Source organism: Varanus komodoensis, unplaced genomic scaffold (genome assembly GCF_004798865.1).
Source record: "Varanus komodoensis strain SLA01 unplaced genomic scaffold, ASM479886v1 scaffold38, whole genome shotgun sequence".
Taxonomy (NCBI): domain Eukaryota; kingdom Metazoa; phylum Chordata; class Lepidosauria; order Squamata; family Varanidae; genus Varanus; species Varanus komodoensis.
The window spans coordinates 2,057,446-2,080,767 of record NW_025335909.1 but is presented as its reverse complement, the minus strand read 5'-3'; the positions used below and the strand labels follow the sequence as shown (position 1 = coordinate 2,080,767).

Here is a 23,322-nt window from a genome sequence, read left to right as displayed (position 1 = left end):
CTGGCGCCGTCGTTATTTGTTTTTCGGCGCCAGGCAGACCTCTCTGGGGAGCGCGTTCCATAACTTAGGCGCCACCGCAGAGAAAGCCCTCCTCTGAGTACCCACCCTCCTAATTTCTTTCATGGAGGGTTCCCGGAGAAGGGCCTCCCCCGCCGATCTCAAGGGGCGGCTGGGCATATATGGATGCAAGCGCTCCTTCAGGTAACCAGGACCCATTAGCCAATGAACATATGTAAAACATAAAATATGCAAGCCAGCCGCCCTCTGCTTGTAATGTAGTCACTCCTTAAGCCATCTGCCAACCATTCTACTGGTCTTCCTTTGTTGTGGCTATCCTGCTGCACCAACTGCTGGACTCATAGGAACATACCAGGTTGGGTCTCCGTCCACCTGGCTCCATAGTGCTGACACTGACTGGCAGCAGCTGGGGATTCAGGCACAGGCTTTCTAGGGGACTGACCTTACACAGCCTTTTGTATGCAAAATCATGTTCCCTGCCACTGAAGAGTGGCCCTTCCCCAATTAGAATGCATGCATTTCTATTACAGTTTAATCATCCAGTATATTGTTTCACCCAGAAGGCATTGTGGATGTGAGACTTGTACACTGATAATGAAAGATCTTCAAGCATAAAGAGAGGCATGCAAAAAATTATAAAACTAAAACAAACAGATTCCATAATGTGATGCAAAAGAGTGCAGAGGGAACATCATTTGAACATTCAGCATGGGGGGGGGAGAGAGAAAGCGTGACCCCTTATTTTGCAATGTAACAGAATAGGTACATGTAAATATGAATGTTTCAGGCACTGCTTCCATCAGCGTAGTATACAGAAACAAGCGTTTGTTTTGTCAGAAGACAAGAATGCCTCGATCACAACTCCTCCATGAATTTATTGGGGAGCTACGAAGCCGAACAACATAACTGCTGCACATGGGCAGCCACTGTGTGAAAGAAAGAGCAAGGATGCTGCCTTGCTACTTAACATAGTTCCATGGAAAACAAAGCAGACCAAAGCCTTCATCGACGTGGGGGTCTCTGGAGCTGACCTTGAAGACAAGAGCAGTTCCGGCTTGAACTGCTTTTCAATTTTGAAAAGTATTTTGAAACATTTGCAAAAGCAGACTTGGAACCATCTCAGAATATATCCTAGCCCTAGGAAGGCAAGCCACATTGACAGCCAATGGAGGGTTTTCGGGATCAGCATAAGCGGGGTCCCTCTTGTACTGTTACCCCTATTCCCACCTAAGGATAGAGGGGCTGTACATTAAAACACCAACATGAGAACTTGATGAAGCTCCAAAGCGACACTGGTCCTCATTACTCAACCCTTCCAGTATTTCAGTCCTGGGCTGGACTGAAGGCAAAAGAGGCCAGGGCCAAAATAGGAAAAGTCCTAGCCTATTTCAACTTGAAGCTAAAAAGATCTGAGATGTGCCCCTCAAGAGCTTCTCCTAAATGGAATTTGCCCCTCCAGCTAAAAGAAACGATGCACCCCTGCTGTAGAGAGAGAGAGAGACCAGCTTGAAGAAAATTCCCCACGCAGTTCCATACTGTTATGCTGTTCTTTTTAGATTTTACATCTTGCTGGTTTTAGTTTGCCATCGGATGATTTAAACTTTGGAACTGTACACTCGATTCTGTATTAAAAGACCCCCTAGGAATTTAGTTGAAGGCTGAGTTATACATTAATACATACATTAAAAGCATAGCCCCTAGGCCTGCAGACATTGTCCAGAGAGCCACATGATCATTTGAAGCCCCAGCTCTGAGGTCCAGCAGCCCTGCAGCAAAGACTGCCACCACCCTATTCCCTTCACAGCCACACCAGCTGCTCTTCCAAGGATACAACTGAGCCTTGGAGAAGCAGAAAGGGCACTCTGGGAGGTGGTAAGCCTGGAACCAAGAGGTCCTGCCGATTTTTCCGATGCCCCAGCTTCCTTCCCACCCCAGCACCTTACCCAGACAGCTGAAAACAGCTGCCTAGAAAAACAATGGTGTGAAGTACAGCATCATTTTATCCTTGCTTTGGAGGCATGTAAGTATCCAAGTCCAGAACCGTATATGCATCTAACACAGCAAGCACTGCATGGCACCCTAAAATAAACCAAATCTCACTTGGAAAGAACCTCTTACAAAAGATGAGCATTTTAGAAGCATCTGTAAATTGTATAATATATAGATGAAGTAACTTAACATCTGCTAAATTATATAACAACATACAAATTATGTGTTAGAAACATTTGTGATCACATAAGAAGAACACAAGGCCGACCCTGAGTTGGTGAGCTGCTTGCTAGCTCCTGTTTATCTAGTTTTCCTACAGAGGCTTCTCACGGATGATTCTATAATTACACTGGCAGGACAGACTATGATAACGATGATGCACTGTACCATCCATAACAAGAGGAAGGCTAAGGAAGGTCTGCTGCCCAGCCTGTGTTTATGCTAGTCACTATCTGTTTCAAAGAATATTTGTTTAAAAGGCAAACATAAGGGCAAGTCCAGTTCCTTAAAACAAACAATGAATGTTCCTCTAGGATGGAAGCCACCCATGAAGTTGTTTTTGTGCCAGGTTGTGGGCCCTGCTCGATCATCAGTCTTGACAATGTGAAATTGCACCTCTATTTTCAGGGGAAAAAGCTTGCCAATATTATCTCTCATGATCGCCGTACGCGTCCTGTTGCATCAGACCTTGTCTAGGCTAACGCTGCTATTGCCAGTGATCAACAGATACCACAAGAACTTTCTCCTGTGTTTGATTCCTCCCAGCTGGTCATTGGAAGCATAAAGTCACAGAACCCGGAGCATGAACCTGTCATCCCTCTAATTGTGAATTCAGATGCTGTGTGCCAATAGGAAAGAAGCCCACCAGGGCCTCTTGAGAAACAGAAAAGACTTATTAAATAAGAAATAAATTTAATATTAGAAAAGAAATAAACATTAGCAGGTTTGGAGAAACCCTGAGCCTTGCAAATGGTTTGGAGAGTAGGCATACCTTCATAACCTAGTAATGTTTTCTTGCAAGCTCCACTCGTGATAACTAGCAGTGCTGTCTCCCATGAATGTGTTATAGCCATTTTAAAGCCATCTAAACTAGTGGCCGTGACCACAGCTTGTGGCAGCCAATTCTAAAAGTTAAATGTGTGCTGTCAAAAGAAGTACTTCTGTTTATAAGCCCTGAATTCTGGGGCTAGTCAGCTTCACTGGAAGATTCTCCAAGTTCTACAAATAAGTAACATGCCTTAAATTAGGTTTTACCATTTTTACAGAGCTGCCTATCTGTTTACAGAGATACACAATGGTATATTTCCACTAGCTGTGATCCAATACAAGCATTTATTTCTTTAAGTTTAAATCTTGCTTTCTGCTGCATTGAACTCAAGGCAGCAAAAATGTTTTCAGGAAGTCTTCTAAACCAGCACTGGTCAGATTCAGACTGACTGAGTTTCAGCAAGAGCCCTGTATCAGGTACTTTTAAACCATGTATAATATCTAACTATCATTTTCCCACATAATGAAAAAGAACTAACTTACATTTTTATTTCTTTTTAGAATCAGATCAGTTTTTGGTTTTACATAGAGACTTGCATCAAATCACTGAACAATGCAATCCAGGTAACCCAAGTATAGTGTCTGTAATATAATCGTTTCTTTCTGTTCCCTTGAACTAACCTATGGCTCAACTTAATTTTTCTCTTTAAAGCATTCCCAGTAAATCATTAGGTTGCAGTTCGTTCTGCACCTGTTTCAAAACATAACAAAAATAGACTATTTCCAATAAAGTTTTCATTTCCCCATCTGTCCTCCCTAATTCTAAAAATATACGGAAGCTTTAACAACTCTCAGAGCATGATCTCCCACTCTGTCATTGATGGTATGCTGGGTGCAGGGAGAAGGTCTTTTGGTTTCAGCTATAACAGATTGCTATTCCGACAGCTCTTAGCAAATGAATAATCTTTTCCTTATCTTCCTGGGGAAACCTCATCCCTCACATACCCAGATCATAAGTTTGCACTCCATTTTTGAAATACAGTGGAACACACATTGTAGTAGCAAACTTCACCCACAAAGAAATAACTCTAGAAGGAAGCACAATTTACTCAGTGAAAGGGAAAGGGGAGTGTGATGGCATCATTAGAAGGATATAAGAAAAACCTTGCTGGAACAGACCAACGGTCCACCTAGTCCAGCCTTCCATACCCATGATGGCAAAGAGCTGCTCACGGGATCCCTGAAGCAGGATGGGTACAAGACCTCTGCCTGCCCGTTAGTGAATGATGCGCGACACTCACAAACACAGGCCATGGAGTTGAGAGATCGTAATGGCCAGACTAGATGAGTAGCTGGGCCCTTTCATTTTCTAACCCATGCAGAGCTGTTCTCTGAATGGTGGGGCAATGCAACATAGCCCCATAACAGAGCTGCTACTTAAGAGAGGGCACTTGGCTTCACACAAAGGAGTAATTATGGCACATTTCAGCTGAATATAGACCGGGGTGGGCAACGGAGAGGTGTGAGGTCATTCCTCCCCAGCCCCAGATACCATCCATGGAAGTTTCACCTTCCCATTCAAATGGCAGCTGTAGCAACTACAGGTCACTGAAAGGGTCAAATTGTGCTTGAAAACAAGCTCCCTTTGACCCTCTGGACACCCCATTGCCACTAAGGACTCTTTTTTTTTTTTTTTTTTTGGCAAAGAGCAAACCCTTCCCCAAATGGGTGGGCAGCAAGAGCTGCAGTGGGAAACATGGTGCCGGCCCCTCCTATAAATTAACTAGTTCAGAAAGATGCTGTTGGATTTTGATTTTAGTTTCTTGAAGAGGCCTTTTACTTTCAGGAAGCATCGCCTGAATGACTATAAATGTTTTCAGGATTCCCTTTACCCCTTTGAAATAGAACCACATGTTTTTCAGGGGAACGGCTGAATCTTTGGGCTCCAAGGTAGAGTGCACAGGCCACTAGGATGAAAAGCACATCAACTGTATACCCCAGCTAGTGCAGTCCTTTACAGATTTATGGGACCTGTAGTCCAACAACCTTCAGAGGCCCTAGTCAGAAACCTAGGCATTACGAAGCATCTAAAAGCAGAAGCAGTGGACTACAGATTCCCTCATCCCAAACCAATGGTCATTATCGACTCGGGTGGACAGGATTTCCGTCTACCAATGTCTCAGCAGAAAAGCATTCTGTGAAAATATGTACAGCTCTTACTTTTACTGCCTTAGGATTAAGAATCACATTTTGTATCCTCAGGAAGCAGGCAAAGGAATGCCCATAAGAAGAGACCCCCCCCCCGCCTCTCATAAACATGTGAGTTATCAAGGCACCATCAGAATAATGCTTATGATACCAAAGGAAATGGCTGTGCTTCCTGGCTGGAAGATGGCATACAAGTTTTGCAGAGATTAAAATTAATAGGAATTCTTGATGCCTGCACCAGGGTGTGCGTGTAACACATGCACCTCCCTCCCACCAAGGGGAGTGGATATAACAAGTTTAAGGACAGATGTCAGATGACTTCTATAAGCAGCAAGAGCATTTTCTCAGGTCCCCCTGCCAGCAAATTAATTGGATTACTTAATCAAAAGAAACTGTTGACAGTTAATGGCTTGCAACTACTCGTGGGGGTTACTTTATAGGAGATTTCTGTCTCTGTTAGCCGATTAAAATGCACTGCTGAGTGGGGAAGTTTACTTCAGCATGCACAAGTTAATTTGGTTCCGATATGAAAGCCAAACCAGCTGTTTACATCAAGCTGCTGCCCACCACAAGGCTTTGAAGAAAGCTGCTGGCACGGACGACAGATCTCTCTCGGAGCTTTAAATAGCGGTGGGACCACTGCTTTGCCTCTTGCTCCAAAGTTTGTGCCAAATGCCTCTGCACTGAAGACGGGCTGCTCTGCAGCTCTTGGGGAATGATGTCTTCGCCGCATGGGGATTCTCCTGTGCCCACCTCCAGAGATACCTCCTCTGCAAGATCTCTCGGATCAGCGTGCCTCTTCGCCAGCTCTTTTCAATTCCCCTTTTTCTTCCCCATCTCTTTCCTGTTGCAATTGAATCTATTTGCACTTCATTACTGTGTTGCATAAACAGATGCTGCTGCCTACACAACAGACAGGCTGGGGGGGTGCATCTGTGGGGCGGGGGGCAGGGACTGAGGTACACCTCTGCTGCCAGTTCCCGTTCAGTGATGGGGAACAGAACACACAGGTTTCATGCAGAAAGAACTGAGTGGTTCCTGCATACCTATTGCATGTCATTCTTTGAGTTGCTAGAATCACTTGATTAACCTTCCTCAACCTTTTGCCAGATGCGTTTGAATGCAACTCTCTGCAGGGATGTTACTGCCTTTAAATATTTACAAATATTCCAGAAGAATCCATCTGTATAATCTTACAGGCAAAACACAATTGGGACCTTTCTCCTAATGCAACCTCCCTTGGAGGAAAAGGGCCTTGTTTGTGGTAGCCCCAACTGTGGAATCATCTCCACAGTGAAGCCCACTTGCAACCAAGTCTATCCTTTCAGTCTCAGGTGAAGCCCGCCCTCTATGCAGAGGCATTTAGCAGCTTCAATATCACACAGTGAGTAATGTCAGCTATTTAACAAGCTGAGCTGCATGAACTTCTTAGTTGCTCAAGTTGTTACAAATTTGGTTAATTTCTAGTGAAATCGCATGATACTTTTATATATTATATTGCATTTTATTTTATTTTGCACAGTGCCCAGAAAGCTACGAGGTGGCATAGAAATAAAATAATCCATTGAATAATGTATTTATTAAATCATTTCATTAAATAAAGCAATAAAATTAGAGTAATAGGCTGTAGAAAAAGATGGTTGAGCAAAGATGCCCGTTTGCAGCAGCCTCCTGCTGAGCAAGAATGGGGGGCCAACAGACTGAGCACTGCCTGTAATCGGACTGGCAGTGGCTTTGGGGCCACTGGTAAAGCGGTCTCCCCTCCCGCTGCCAAATGACAACTGTTTGGATGGCGGATGCTGTGGACTGCATCTGAAGCTCTCTGCATGCACAACATGTGCTCTGTTAGTGCCATGATCGTCACACGTGAATCCGGGTCACCCGAAATATAGCCAATAAACCTTACAGACACGCCCAAGTTAATTTGCCAAACCCCCACGGTCCTGTCATCTGAATGTAAGCATATTTAACTAATAGAGTGGATTGCCATAAAATTCACTTCCTGGGTTTTGGCTGAAAGAACTGGGCAAGATAATTTTCATAGTAGTTTCACATATGCATATCGTAGAGAAAGGTCCTAAAGAGATCCCCAGCACAAGTATCTTGCCAATACTATCACCGTTGAGAGACTGCTTCAAGGAATAATCAAGTGAAATACCGTAATTTTTGCTCTATAAGACACACTTTTTCCCCCCTCAAAAGTAAGGGGAATGTCTGTGCATCTTATAGAGTGAATGTGTGTGCGCCCAACGCCCGGGACGCTGCCGGCCGCCTGCACCACGTGGCACCACATGGCCGGCACGCACTCGGCATGCCCTGCTCCGCTCCCCCCCTCCGGCGCAGGTGAGAGCTGTTAATCACAGGTCAGAGTGTGTTTTCAAATGGCAACCTGTCTTTTAATGAAGCCCATGGCAAGTGATGGGGAATGTGCCTGTGATTATCAGGAAGCTTTCCATGGATCAGTTACCTGTTAGTTGATCAGACACTTTTTTTTTTTTTAGGATCAGTGGATATTTGAACAGCATTACCTTCGTGTATGAAGTTTATTCTTCAAAGGCTACTTAGTCCGCTGTGTGTTTGATTTACCGTACAATATCTCATTTTTTGTCAGAAGTTTTTTTTCTATTATTTACTAGTAGGGCAGTGTGGACATTACTGGGTTTTTTAGATTTGTTATTGAATTGGCTGCAGCAGCTCTTGTATAACTGGTGGAGATTGTGGATTCCTTCAATAATTCCACTACGGACTAAGAAAGTGATGTGATTGTGAGCAACAGAGCTTCATAAATTCTGACTCTAGTGATGACAAGTTCTATGGGTTCAACGAAAACTAGAAAAGTACTCGGACTTTAAAGTCTCTCTTTCGTTAATGACAGTGATGATGGTTCTTAATGCCACTGTTGACTGTCCACTTTACAAGGCTGAAATACAGTATTACTGTATTCTGTTATAGTTTAATAGTTTAGTAAACCAGTTGATTCAGAATTTTGTTTTCCTCCTCTAAAAACTAGGTGCGTCTTATAGAGCGAAAAATATAGTACTTGATATCCAACAGCAGCTCAACCTATACTTTAGATCTCAGCTGAAGTTGAAAGAACTTTTCATGAACTTTTCATGCACCCCAAAATGTTCCTTTTGCAGTTTTTACTTACCAGTCAGAGATTCATGGGTCATTTGTCAAGCCCAAGAACTGGCCCAGCCTTCCAAAGACCAAGGCTACAAGTCAGAGAGTAGCAAACCCCCAGGAGGAGGAACTGAAAGGCTTGTGCTGAAGAAACCAGGGCTGAAGGTGGGGGGGGGGGGGAGAGTTGGCGCCTTTTCAGCCACAGTCAAGAGGAAGAAACCAGGTCAAAGGCCCAAACGGCTTATGGATGTATTTCAACACAGTTCATTTCATGCACTTCTCTACAGGAGCAGAAAAACATATCCAAATACCAGTTTTGATGTGCAATTCGTATGTTGGTCTGTTCTTAGGGCAAGTTGCTAATTTAAAATCTTTGGGAACGGCCTGATTGCCTATTATTACTGTGCCAGGCAGATGGATGTTTGAGCAATGCAGCAGGTGAGATTTTCAAAACATTGTGTACAGTTCAAGTCACCCCACCTGAAAAAGAGATAGTGTGGACCTGGAAAATGGACAGAAGAGGGCAGCTGAGGAAGGGTGTGAAATACAGGGTCATTTTCTGAAGCTGAATAGTGAAGGTTCAGGTAATATAAGAGGACGCTTCCTTTGCTGAAGCTCATGTCTAACTTATGCAAATGGGTTAATGGGGCTACTTGGTTGTTTACTTACCAGTATTTGTTATTTTAAGGGTTTTCTTCCTGTTTCTTTTTGTTTGTTCATTTTGTGCTTACTGCTGAAGTTTGCAGTAAAAACAAACAGGGAAAAAAGAAGGAACTATTTGCACAGTGCAGAGCTGAACGACGGAATTCATCACCGCACGGGATGGCTACCAACCCGGAGGGCTTTAAAAGGGGACTGGACAGGGCCATGGAAGGGGAGGCTTTCAGTGATCACTAGTCCCAATGACTGTATGCTGTCACTACATCCCTGCGAACACCACTTTCTGTAGAACATGTGCAGGAGGGTAAAACTGCACTCACATCCTACCTGTGGTTTTTCCACAGGGAACCACTTGGCCACTCTGTGAACATAATTCTGAATGAAATGGATCCTTGGTTTTATCCAACACGGCTCTTCTTATTCCCTTATGTGCTAGAACACTGCGTTTAAAAAATAAAAATTCAAAAGGTGTTCCGTTCACAGACGTTGTGTTTCCCTAACCAAATGGTAGGAACCATAGCACAACCATTTGCAGTTCTATCTCCGACCTGCTGACAGTTCTTTGGACTGAACCCATAGCCACCATTATGAACCAGTGGTTTCCAGTCTTTGATCTGTGCTTAGATGCTTACCAGTAGTTTCTCTCTCAACCATATGCAGCCCTTGCAGGGGAGCACTAAACACGGTCTCCAGCAAGCAGTAGATTTTCCTTGCGCAATGGCCAGGACCAACACGACTTCCTTCCAGCAGCAACTGGGAAAAGGCTTTGTATTGCCACGCAGAACCTTGCAACAGGCAGAGTAAGCAGGGCAGGCTGTTCAAAAGCTGAAGTATTTGCCTTCCAGCACTAAAATAATAGGTTCAGTTCTACATGGTTCAGAATTACCCCTTGTCAAGTTCAAGTCACTACACATTTTATGGCTTGTCTTCTTTAAGAATTCATGCCACTTTATGCAAAACATACATTTTTCATAAGGGTACCACCAGGACTCCCATAAAGGAAGGAAAAAGGTTGTATTTGCTCAACACCCCGAATGGGAGCACTTTTCATTTAGCATCCTCAGCACATGTCCTTAATGTGTTGCTAAACATCAGAGCAATGTCAGTCAACCATTTGTTGTTTAACTAATTAGAATGACTGCAGGTAGAGAAAATCAAGCAGAACAGCATCACGAGTAAAGGCGAACACAATCGGACAAAATGTGTCACTATTTCATACATTTTAGGACTCACTGTACTGTGCATTCACGTTTCAGCTAGGGTGGCCAGTTATACACTATAAGAAAAGGCGTGTATTGCAAGGGGGGGAAATAAAGATACAAGGCTGTAGGAAAACAGCAGATGCAATTCATGTGAAAAATATACAGAAATAATTGCTAGGCTTTGCACGGAAATACACTATTATCTCTGCTCTCCTTTCCTATGGCTCTTCATCTTTGAACTGGACTTTAACTAGGTAGCCCTTCAAATAGAGAAAGCCTTGAACTCACTAGAGGAATGAAAAATACCACGGAAGATTCAGGTTCTCTTTTAGGCTTGCAGGAGGCAACATTCCAATTATTATTTCTTTTACCCCCTTCCCTATAATTTGATAGGAATGGCACCGTTTAACTCACCTTTGAAAGCAACTACAATTCTTTAAAGATTACTGCAAACCTCTAAAGTCATTATTAATGAAGCTCCCTCAGCAGCTGGAGCTACAGAGAGACCAGATGAGAATGAGATATAAATCATAAACTGATGGGTACATTAGGGCTGACATTTCCAATATTTTGTCTGTCTCACATCACTGCTTCTCGTTATCACCCTTTGTTCCATATTTTATTTATTCTATGTGATTAACTTCATATGGATCTGTTAAAAACATGACAGCTTAACACTGTTATAATAATTGAAATCTATTCAGCCCCTTGATTTGCCAGTTTGTTGTTCAACATCAACAAAATACTCACTTAACTGCTTTTGAATAGGGAAATGCATTGGGAAGCTTACGTAAAAAGAACAAGGCAGCGTTTGATTTTCCATGCCATCACTAAGAAAGAGGGAAATGTACACAACAATGGCATTATCTTTTACTGGCATGATCAAAGTGATGCAAGAAAATATTCATTTTAAAAAGGCAGTTGCTCAGTGCACCTACTAAAACAATATTCGAAAGGCATACACTGCTTTCCCTACACCACACTGTTACACCAAAAATACAGTTATGGAAAAGAGTGCTATTTTAATGACCGTACAGGGTCTCTCATTTGATTTACCATGTAGAAGAAAACTTGGTTTTGTCTGCTTTCCAAACAAGCCTTTTTAAAAAAACAATGCTATTAGTATCTTACAGACTTATCTATATTCAAAGATCGTGCTCTGAGAACCTGCTGTGGGTCAGCTCACAATGTGAAGTCTGGCCGGGAGTGGCTTGAGACACTGTGGCACCAAACACTTCTAGGTCCTCCCATGGGAAGGACGATTCTCGCTGCATTGCAACATATGCGCCATGGCACACTTCTGCTCGAGCCCCATCCACACAGAGCAATGCAAAAAGGAGTTTAGCAGTTGGAAGTAGACGATGTGCCATCAGCTTCTGCTCAAAATCAAAGTGCACGAAATACTGCATCCATCTCCCCCAGTCCGATACTGTTCAGGTGTACGGAACTGCACCTGCCGCAATCTTCAGCAGGCGTGGCCAACGGGGGCACCAAACTGAAGACTTGTTCTAAAAGAACCACCACAAAAGTTCGCAACAATAAAAGCCGATGCAAGCAACAATATAAAATGCTGTTGAGGGGAAGGACTTCTTAGCTGGATTCAGGTATGATGGGAGGGAGCCTAGCTATAGATTCTTCACCCCCAGTAAGAGTAGGTCATGATTAGGAGGGGTGTCCCATCAGGTATTATGGTCCAAAACTGTGTAAGGTTAAGTTAAAACCAACACCTTGAATTGGGACTGGAACCAACTTTGACTATTAGATTGTAAACAACTGTAAAATAAGAGGGCTATAGGAGACAGACACATGTTAAAAATGAGAAGACTATCTCCATGTGGCATCTTAGGTGGGCCCTGTATCTAAAACATTTGAAGTCTACCACCATAAGGCATAATCCTATGGACTCCTAACATGGTTTGGGTTGCCATAGCAATATTTGGAGTCCCAGCTGCATGAGGAGTTCCCCATATTGTGCCCCCCCCCCCATCAGAAACATGGAAAGGGTGCCAGGGGTTGGACAGGGGAGGATACACTAAATCCAACCGTGTCAAACTCACTTTCTCTCAGAGATTGCGGCTGATCTGACACCTTGCACTGGATACTTAAGTGTTCAGCAACTCAAGTGCAGTGGTAACTTTAATGTATTTGAGTGAATACCACTTCTGAGACTGCTCTTCTCTTTCTCCTACCTTCCACTGGGCTGTTGCTGTTTAGAACAACTAAAATGGTTCTAATTTTAGAATATCATTTGTTATCAAGGTAGCTTCATAAGCTTCCTTGGAAGGAACAGTGTGGTATAAATACTTGCAATAAAATAATTGTGTGTAGTTGAAATATTGAAGCAGCATCCATTATCTCCAACTGCTGGCTTAATCAATATTTTTAAATCTGGAATAGCTTGTCAGTTCTCACCACATCACTAAGATATTGGAATCTTTACAACAACTGTTTGAAACAACTGCTTTAAACATACACAATGGATTTTCAGCAACAAAACCCAATTTCTGTACAAGACTGGTAACCAAGAAGTACATATGTTTTTCTGAGTGGTACAAATATTGCATGATGGGATAAAATGTTGAAGAAAAGTTGAATTATGTGAATACAACAGTTATATAGAAGCAATATCATGCCTGAAACTTAAAAAAAAATCATGGTATAAGATACTGGTGTTTATGCTCGTTCCTAGTTATTAGCTAAAAACAGCTATTACCCACAAACATTGATTTCTTTGTTCCTTTTCCTAGTGAATGACACATTCCTTAGTAGCATGTCTGAGCAGACATGCCTAGATTCCATCCTAAGAATGCCATTTACTAACCTTCGCAGATATGTACCCAAATTCCAAAGGTTGTAGAAATGTAAACTTCAATACAAACCAGAACTTGTTTTAAATTAATTATATTTATATCCTGCTCTTTCTCCAGGAGCAACACACCTTCGTTCCCCAGCAATCACTTTATCCTCGCAATAAGTATGCTTATCTGACTCAATGTTGTCTCTCTTCTGTGGGCACAAACAAAGATTTACACCATTCTTCTGGAACTGCTAAAATCCCTGCTTGCTGAATGATAAAACATGGGTATTTTTATCTGAGAAATATTTTGCCACAGTCCTTGAAGGGAATTTCTACATAAGTCACTGAAATGAACAGGGATTATGCCTTAGTTTAGCACTGCTCTTGGATAACTCCCCTGCATTTCAGCTGAGACTGAAGGATGCTCTTGACAGACTAAATTCTTTATGAACGGTGGCTAGGTACATCGGATGAAACACACTTTGGAAAATGATGTACATTAAAACAAAAATACCTGAAACCATCCCTAAAACACAACACCAGACAAATAGTACTCCCCTTTCACTACCAGGGGAAATGATGTTGTTAGGTAACTCCCTTTACTAGCGATGTGCATTGAAATAAAAAAGGTTCCATTAAGAAGGGGACTTTCATTACAGCAACTAAGAAACCAATTTTACTTAGGCCCTTAAAACCCATTTTGCATCTTTTCCACAGTTCTTCGTTCATACAGCAAGTCTCCAGATCTGCCTTGCCTTTCTCTGTTCGAGGACGTCGTTGAACTCACAGTTGTGTACACTTTTATTTTCAGAAGTCTAATCACATTAAGTTCAGTCACTGCCAAAGAACAGAACACAGCTCCTGGAACCAAGGTTATAACATTTCTGCTGACTATATGTTGGAGAGAATTAAGTCTTGAAGGGCTCCCTAAGCCTTCCTGCTGTGAATCTAAAACCTCCCAAAACAATACTCCTGTCTCAGCAAAAACTGATTTGGGAGAATTGGCACAGTCGCCATGCCAGATTTATCTTCAGCCTGTAGTTGTTCCATATGTTGAAAGTAGTCATGAACATATGCATACCTTTCCAGAGATGACATTTGAAAGAGAAACTTCGGGCAAGTATTAGGTATTGAACTAGCTGTGATTCAGAGTGTCACTTAATTATGTTGACCTGTATATTTTTTAAGGCTGTGACCTTCTGCACATTTTACAGGGGCAAAAGCTCCCACTGGACCAAGCAGGGCTAAGTTCCAAGTAAATATGCATTGGCTTAGGAACAGAGTAAGTCACCTTGTAGGGAGGGCGATGACATCAGCTGCTCTAGGTCAGCGCTGACACTCTTCAGGATTCAGAGAAGGGGCACCGAGAAATGCAAGGCATGGCTGCTACTACCGAGCTATTGTCCCTTTCCCAAATTCTAAAGACTTGGGGGACGATTGTTAAAAGTGTTTTTATATTTGGGTGTGTAAACTGCCAGGGGAGCTATGCCCTAACCACCAACCTAAACACCTTTGTAAGAAAACAGAGAGATCTAGGCAACCTTCTCTCCTACTGGCAGGACTTGCCCACGATGGGAACCCACAGCCTCTTGCAACTCAAACAAAAATTATTTCTGTAGACCAGGTGTGCACACATCTGACACCCGACAACAGGCTTCAACTGTGTCCCTGTATGGAGTTAGTCTCGTCTCTACCCCTTCCCCAGCAACCCTTGTCCAGAGCGTTGCTTCCCTACTGCTTTTAGCCGTGAAGAGCTATCTGAACCAGAAACGTGCGCGAGAAAGACGCCTAACCAATATCACCGGCAGATATCAGAGTCAAAAAGGGCGTGTCGCCCTTCCTAGAACAAAGATTAAGAGAAAGTCACCTTACAGAGCTAGCCCGGTTCTATCAACCCTAACTGGCAGCAGTTCTGTGGGACCTCAGCCTGTCTTTTTTCTAAAGGCCAGTGGTGACAGGTGTTTCAGTCTTTAGTTGCACGATTTTGTGAACCATATCATTACTCCTAGGCAACAGAGAAGAACTATTACATTTTGCTACAGGCAGCAGTGATGGCCACCAATTCGGAGGACTTCTAAAGAGGACTGAGCAAATTCATGAAGGTCCATCAGGGGCTGCTAGCCCCGATTGCTGCATATTGCTTCCAGCATGAGGCCGACACCAGCTGCTGGGGAACATGGATGGGAAAGAAGAGTTGTACTCCTACCCTGCTTGAGCGATTCAGCGGACAGCTGGTTTGCCACTGCAGAAACAAAAGCTGGACTAGATAGACCATTGCACTGACCCAGTGGGTTGGGTAATGCTCTTATCACTAAATGTTAAGACCCCATGTGGCATAGTGGTTAGAGTGCTGGACCAAGACTCAGGAAACATGGGCTCCCTCAGCACTGAGTCATAAAGTTCATTGGGTGACTCTGGGACATTCACAGTTTATCCCAACTCACAAGATTATTGTGAGGATAAAATGGAGAGGATGAGGATTATGTGAACCACCTTGGGTTCCTCATAGAGATAAAGTTGGTATGTAAATATAATACAGCCCTACCCTCGTAATAATACACAAGATGGTATGGATGTGCAGGATTTGAACAGGGGTTTCCCAGAAACTAATTCAAGAATAGTTTTGCCAGGCAGGAATTGCTATTTGAATAATCTTTAAATAAGAAGGCAGGGCATTGTTGGGTTATTTTCGTCTGCTTACAAAAGCGGCCAAGATCCAGGTTGACCTCACTACAACATTACCTGAAAGGAATCAGATGGCAGATTTCAGATTTTCCTGCCCCCACTGGTTCATGTCACAACAAGATTCAGGGAGTCATTCTGCCTTTTTGCTGAAGGTGCAGAAAATGTCTAAGGCAACCACTGATAGCAACTATAGCTGAACTTGTGATGAACTTTATCTGACAATACATCAGCTGAAACAGCTGCCTCCAAACTGTATTCAACACACAGTATAGTCAAAGGAGGCTTACAACCAGCAGATGCAAAACTGACTTCAAAAAAGTGTTGACAAGCAAGACCTGACAGCCAGTGCCATGAGGATAAACTAACAGATTGGAGAAATCAGTGAAATATTAGCAAATGCTATGAATTAAACCTATTGGGGACTATGACGCCCATCCTTATCTAACCTTAAAATGTCAAATTATTATGCCTCTTCCAACACATGCACATGCACATGCACACACACACACACACACACACACACTGCAACAAACTGTTGCAACATATCCCTATGCCCATCAATACCCTCGCTCCTATTTCAGCCAGCCAGGGCTCCTCCTGATTTTCCCTATTTCCTTTTAACTGCTACTCCACATTATGGGGCTCCACTTGACAATGAAAAACAGATACCTCCAAATGGATTTCTCCCAAGGAAGTTCCAGAATCGAAGTGCAGCCACAAAGAAGGGTCTTGCACATGTCCCCACCAATCCTGCTTCAGCACCTGACAGATCTTTCAGAACTTAGGCCACCAGAACAGAATAGGAACATATAATCCTTTAGGTGGCCTTGATCTAAACCATTTAGGCATTTAAAAGTGATCATCCATCCAACAATAATGAGACTTATTTAAGGGGTGTCTGTTGCAAAATGAAACAAAGCCTGTTTAAAATGCAGAGTTTATTTTCTTTATGTGATTGCACATTTCCACCCACATTTAAGCAGAATTCAGGATCTGTAAGGCCAGTGAAGACAAATGTTTCACTTAAAGCTTTTGAAACATAGTTTAATTGCCTTAAGTACAAAACTGTTAACAATGTTGCACAACTTCCACTAAACAGTTCAACAAGATTCAGCAAAAGCAAGTTCAAAACCCTGAATATACAGTCAAACATCACACACTGAGGGCAAACACAAATATGTACTTAAAAGCATGGAGTTCACCGTAACATAGAACAAATATCTTGCTTCAATTTATCATTTCCCAAAGGATAGCTGCTCTTAAGCAACAGCAGCAGCATAAAATGCAGGCAGAGGTCTACAAACCACTGACATTGGAGCAGAGATGGCACAATAGCCTATTCTGCTGAAATATTCTGGAATGCTGGTGGGGTAGCAGGCACAGGAGACCCAGCCAGAGTGTTTTTTCAAAATCTGACTTCGCCAGACAAGCAAACTAAATGCTGCTTTTGCACAGGGTCTTCTTTGCATAGGTGGCGGGGCAGAACCTTGGTCTACCATCTTATTCATAGGCTGTAGCTCAGTGAAAGGCTGCGCACACTAACCTTAAACCTTCTGCATGCAGTCGGAGGCATCTGCAGGTAAGATCAGGCAGGAAATTATATCAGTTTGGAAATCCTGTTCACCTGCTGCCAGACAATTACTAACCTAGGCAGATGAATATTCAGCAGGAAGCAGTTTCCTAAGTTTGTATTATGTTGTCTTAAACTATAATGTTCCACAATATGGAATTCTCCCCTAAAACATGGGAGACTGGCAACAAGTGACTATATAGGCAAATCTCCGCTCTGCATTCCTGTGATCGGACATTTCCTTGTGCCTTCACATGTAAGAGCTCAGATTCACAAATGGCTGACATGGAGTATGGATTTATGGCTTAGTTTGCTTTCCCATTCACTAAGCAGGCTCTTAAGCAAGACAACAAGGCTCAGCAGGTTTTGCAGCAATCAGAGAGAACACCTGCTCCAACAGCTGGCTCTGGACCAACTGGGCAGGTATTTCCAGTATTGGAAATCTTACCTGCATTGACAGCACTTTTGGATTTTCTGAGTTGAAGGTTCACAGGAGAATTGCTCCACTATTAAGGCGCAACAATGGGAAATGAAGGGACACAGGATTTGGAAGGCTGCAGAAGCTGAACTGCATCAGGGGAAAAAGAAGCTGATATCATCAGTGCAGTCACACACAAGTGCCAAAAGCCACCTTGAATGCTATTTTTGATAGAAGGGCAGGGTATAAATCAAATAAAATTAGCATACAGTGTTTATTCAGTGCGGAGTAGGCAAAGGATAATTAAAACTAGCAAGTATTAAATCTTATTTCAGAAACTTGCTTGCCTAAGTCAGTATATATTGCATAATGTTTAATTATTGCTTTGCTTTTGAGAGCTGCCTTTAAAAAACTGTAAAATAAACCAATCATTGACCTACAGCTGTTCCCAGGCAAAGCCTTTCCATCCCCAGACTTCTTGGACACAGCACAAGAATTACTGTGAAGTCCAGCATATGTGGCAGGCATCACACTGGGGACAGCTATTTCAAGGTTGTTTTGAATGTTTTGCATTGCTTCTATTTGATTACAGGTTTTATGTTTTAAAGCATAAGTAAAACTGCCTTGCTTGGTCCCAGAAAGGTAATGAATAGATATGTAAGTAACCATTAAATCACACTGGCTGCCTCATTCAGAACACAGGACAGAGTGAGCAGAAGGTGGGAATCCAAAACTTTGGACTTCCATCTCCAGAAGTCCCTACCAGCATGGCCAATGGTCAGGAATACTAGAAGCTGAGGCCCCAAACTTCTGGAGGTTGCTTCCTATCTATTCCTGCTCTAATGCAATACAATAAACAAATGAATAAATAAGCAGAGCCACAAGAAGCAAGGGGAAAAGCCTAGCGCTCTTCCTTATAAAATAGTAAAACAATTAGCACCCTATGTGCAGAAAGAGTGCCTACCAGATGGAAACACTTAACATACCATCTCATGCAAGTTTAGGCAGGAAAAAAAAAAGTCCTACAATTCCCAGCACACCCCAGGCCAGCCACACTGGTTAGGGCATACTACGAATTGTTCAAGAAGGAAAAGGGAAAGGGAAACACAACAAAACCAAGAGTCCTATTTCTCAGCATGCCCCAACCCTGGCCTGGTGAATGCCGAGAACTACAGGGCTTCTTTTCTGGCCACAAGTATACAAGGACTTCAACGCTCGAAAGTCTTCCCATTGATCTACTCCCATAGATAGTTTCCGATTTATTATTCACCCAGTCTTCCATTACATAAAATCAGCCCCTGCCTAAAGCAGTGGAATCCTAGCATAAGTTACCTACATCAGGAATTGTTCTATTTATTGGATTCATATCCCACCTTTGTCTCTTAGAAATAAGTCAGGGTGGCTTCCATCATTCTCTCCCTGCTGCCTTCCAACAGCAGCCCTGCAAGGCAGGTTGGGCTGAGAGTCTGCAAGTGGCCCGAAGTCACCCAGTGGGCTCCATGGCCGAGCGAGGACGAGAACCAAGATCGCCCGAGTCCCAGTCCACGCCCTTAACCACCACACCTCGCTGGCTCCCCGAATTAGGCCCGGAGCCCTCCCTCCAGGCCCCCACCCACCAGGCTCAGCACCAGCCGGACTCGGCACCGAGAAAGGCGCACGGCGGGGCCGAGCAAGCCCGCTCCCTCGCCGCGCCTCGGCCCGCCGCCCGGGCCCGCGCCCTGACAGGCCCCCCGGCGGCTCCCCGCACTCACCCCCGAGAGGCCAAGCGGGACCCGTCACGCTCCTCCGACGCCGCTTCCGGGAACGCCGCGCACCTCTCAGCAACAGCCCCCCTTATTGGCCCGCGGAAGCCGGCCGCGCCATTGGCCGCATTAAATCGCCTCTTGTCCCCGCCCCGTCTCCTCTGCGCGCTTCGCGATTGGCTCTCCCTCCCGGTCACTCAAGCTTTTCCAGAAGGGCGATCCAATCCGGAGGCTGGGCTCTTCTCCTTGTTATTCCTCCTGCCGCCAGCTGTAGCTAATCTCCCTCCCGCTTCCACTGCGCGCCCCGCCCTCCTTCGCCTGTCAAAGGAACCTCCTGAGTTTGATTTTTGCTCTCCAGTGTTGCCTAATTGATCGTCTTCCTCCCTTTTTTTTCTCACTCTCAGCGCCAAGAATTAAAAAAAAAAACAGTTGAAGTAAAAGCTGCACAGCTGCAGTTGGTAATGCTCTTGTTAATTTGTTACATGCAATCATTCATTCAGTCTCGCAGGCGATCTGGAGGAAAACGGTTGTGCCAAGACTGGGGCGAGACGAGTAAACCTTACTTCCATGGAGCCACAGTTGAATGCGTGCACATTTTGAGTGGGCTTTGCCCGCCACAGTGAAAATTCACGCGAGTGCACACTTTCCTACTTACTTCTAAGTAGGCAATGCATGGAATTGGGCAGTGAACAAAATTAGCCAGCGTTCCCCACTAGCAAGGGCCACCATGCGGTTAGAAGCAATACTTAACTTCCGTAGTGGCACCATTGAACTCTAGGACGCTAATGTCTGTGTAAGGTAAACGTGCCTAGGATCAGGGTGAATGTGGTTTAACAGTATTAGCGATTTCTCCTCGATCTCTGATTTTACTTTTGCTCATATTACTCCATTGCACTATTTACCAATAGCTGCTATTGCAAGTTGAATAGTATATAGAATGGTTTGTTCTTTGGTCTGTTAAATGGCAAAGAGTTTAAGAGTTTGTCACGAGAAAATGCCAGTACTTGTTTTTAACGATAGACCGTTCGAGCAACAGATTTCCACGAAGACTGGTAGGAAAATATGACGCATGTAAGTTTGTGCAGAGTGTATTCCCCACAAGTTTTTTTTATTTGGTCCCTGAGTGAGTATTTGGAGGCTAAGAGGCAGGGCTAGGCAAGGCATCTACACTGTTTTCAGTATTTCTCACACAGAAATATTGACACAGTCACAACTCCGAGGCTTAATTTCTAGAGACCCTGAGGAAGGAAATGTATTTTCAAGATTCAGTTGAAATCTAGTTTCTCAGACTAAGAAATCATTAAGAAAATACAAGCAGAACTGCAACAAAAAGTTGCAATGCGAAGTACTTCTGTTAATTTTTCTAGCCAGCCATGCCCTACTCCTCGGTATTCCAGTCCATAGCCCATCTCAGCTATTATTCTGGTGTGTATTTTCCCCTCCTGTCACAGGTCTCATTGGGGTATTCTGGAGACTTGCTTTCTTGCCTTAGTGATTTTCCTTCCCCATTAATATGGTTTGTATATCTGCAAACTTTGGGGTTCTTCTTAGTCTGCTGATGTCTCTCTCTCTCTCTGGACATTCACAGCTGTACATCAGAAAAAGCGGGAATGATCTAAACTGTAAAAACAGGCGGGGGGGGATCAAAGAGATGTATGAGAATATAAGACTGTTCCTGGTGAATGCAGAGTACAGGAGTCCACAATTTTTAAAACACAGAAACTAATCACCCACTGTTGGTTCCTCCACCCCCAGTTAACTGACAGTTTGAGATCAAACTAGTCCATGCAGATATTATGCAGACTGGGGGAAGCTCAAACCTGCTAGAGCTCTCCTTTGCATAATTTATTATTTATTTATTTTAAACATTTTTATGCCGCCCCCATCACAACAAAGCCTTGGGGCAGCTTACAATGCCATCCTTAGTATGGAACAATTTAACAGCTCCTGAGTTTAAGGCTGCTTTGTTCTGTAACTGGAAAAATGATACTATCATTATGACCCCTTTCTCTCTCTCTTACATAAGCATAGAAATAGTAGCACAGCAACCTAAATAAACATAGGCAGAATTTGGGTGGGAAATGAGATTCTGAGATGCAAGGACTCCAAACCAACTGAGCTGCAATGCTTAATAATGTGCTTCAATTGATTATCTAATATACGTGCAGTAGTCTGAAGCAAGACGTCTCATCTCCTCTTAGGAGTAGCTCTGAACCCTGCAGCACGGAGACCATCAGATGATGTTAAGCAGAAGCGATTCACATTGTGAAGCAGTGCATTAGAAAAATGCTTAGAATGGTTGATTAAAGTACAGTGAAACATGTCATAAGCTATCATTCAAGAACCCAACAAAACAAATCCTGTACTTTAGGTGGGTTTAGATTAAAGGTGGTTCTGAGGCAGCTTAAGGTAATCTCAGAGTATTAGAATTTGTTTCCAAGAGCAGCCTCTACTGCCATTATCTGTGACTAATGGGAACAATTTCCATAGAAATCCAGTATTCGGTCACAGTTGTATTTTTAAAACTCAGGGTCTGCTTCTTCAATATGAAAAATATTTGGGCCCCTAAATGAAATTGATTACAGTCTAATACAATGTATGCTTTGGCAGAATGAAGTCTTGTTGGTTATTTATTAAAATGTTTTAATAAATAAATAAATAAAAATAAACACCCTACATGGATATACATGATCAAGATGATGTCCTGTTTATGAATTTAGACTTTAAAAAATTCATTTGTCAGAAAGACTCCCAGAATGACTTGCAAAGGTCAATAGGAAGAAAATCCCAAGTCATGACCCAAGGAAAAATTCTTGGGAAGAGGGAGGGAAAAAGCAAGCTCAGGCACTAGTTCTTCAGGACAGAGTTCAGCAGGTAGCAATTCAACAGGTCACAGAGCTGGAACTAAACAGAAGGAAAGACTTGCTCCTTCCTCTTTCCCCCTCATGACCTCACCAGTGGGGTGACTGGGGCAATTTGCAGCTACAAAGCCGAAGAGAGGAGGATGCCCTAGCTTAACTGTTAGGACCAACCTCTGACCAATCTTTCATAAGAATAGACTGCCAAATGATTAGAATTCACAGCCAGTCCTTCCTTCCTGAAATGGTAATGTTAATGATGAGTAAGCCATAAGGGAGAAGTAATTAGAAAAGAACAATCAAGACTTCTGTGAAGGTGCTTTGAGACACATTAGGAACGCTTGAGGGATTCCACCTCGGTGAACTCCGCTGCGATGGGCATCTCCTTGTTGACATGGACTTATCCTTTGGATTTCTCCAACTTTCCTGATGCAGACCTGGACTCATTTATATGCCTAGATGCACATTGAGAAACAGTTATTAGCAATGAAAAAGAAATGCATCTCATCATTGTAGAGAAGCCTGTAACCGGTTGATTTGTACAGTCAACTGTCCAAGTGCTCACTGTGGATTGATTAGGGTTCTTTCTCATTAATCTGGGTGTCTGTTGAACAGCTCTGCACAGAAAGAACACCCTCAAAAGGAGGGAGAGGAAACGGGAAAGAAAACAACAACTTTTCAATGGAAAGCTTTTTACTGATTACTAATACTTTTTACTAATACTTTTTACTGATTACTAATATTAGGTGCTGGCACTATGTGAAATATGAGTCCCATCAGGGCTCACACCAAAGGTAGGCATGGATGGGCAGCAGCCAGGGTCCACACCCAAGTGGGGGCCCATGGAGCAGAGCCCCCTGGAGTAGCCCTGTGGCTTCACCATCACAGCTCTGGCCCAGGCTGAGAAAAGGGGGCATCAGGGCCCCTGTGGACAAGCTCTCTGGCTGTCAAACAAGTGGTAGAAATGCTGAGAACGTGCCTGAGGATGATGGGGTGATAAAGCTGACTCACTGTGCAAGGGTCCCTTTAAGGGTAGCTTGTCAGGGAGTCTGAAAAACCTGCAGC

General features: G+C 43.4%; 1 protein-coding gene across 3 annotated transcripts in view; it reads right to left on the bottom strand.

Annotated features, from left to right (window-relative positions):
• The window catches only part of TANGO2 (transport and golgi organization 2 homolog), a 71,918-nt gene extending 52,444 nt beyond the window's left edge, over positions 1-19,474 (bottom strand). The window contains exons 1-3 of one of the 3 annotated variants that reach the window (XM_044440494.1): positions 19,031-19,084; positions 17,688-17,807; positions 17,213-17,242 (exon numbers count right to left, since the gene is read on the bottom strand). The gene's annotated coding sequence lies outside the window, so the exon portion shown is untranslated. Of the gene's footprint in view, positions 1-17,212; positions 17,243-17,687; positions 17,808-19,030; positions 19,085-19,408 lie in introns of those variants that run through there. The other 2 variants (XM_044440493.1, XM_044440495.1) reach the window with 2 other exon arrangements.
• Positions 19,475-23,322: the final 3,848 nt, after the last annotated feature.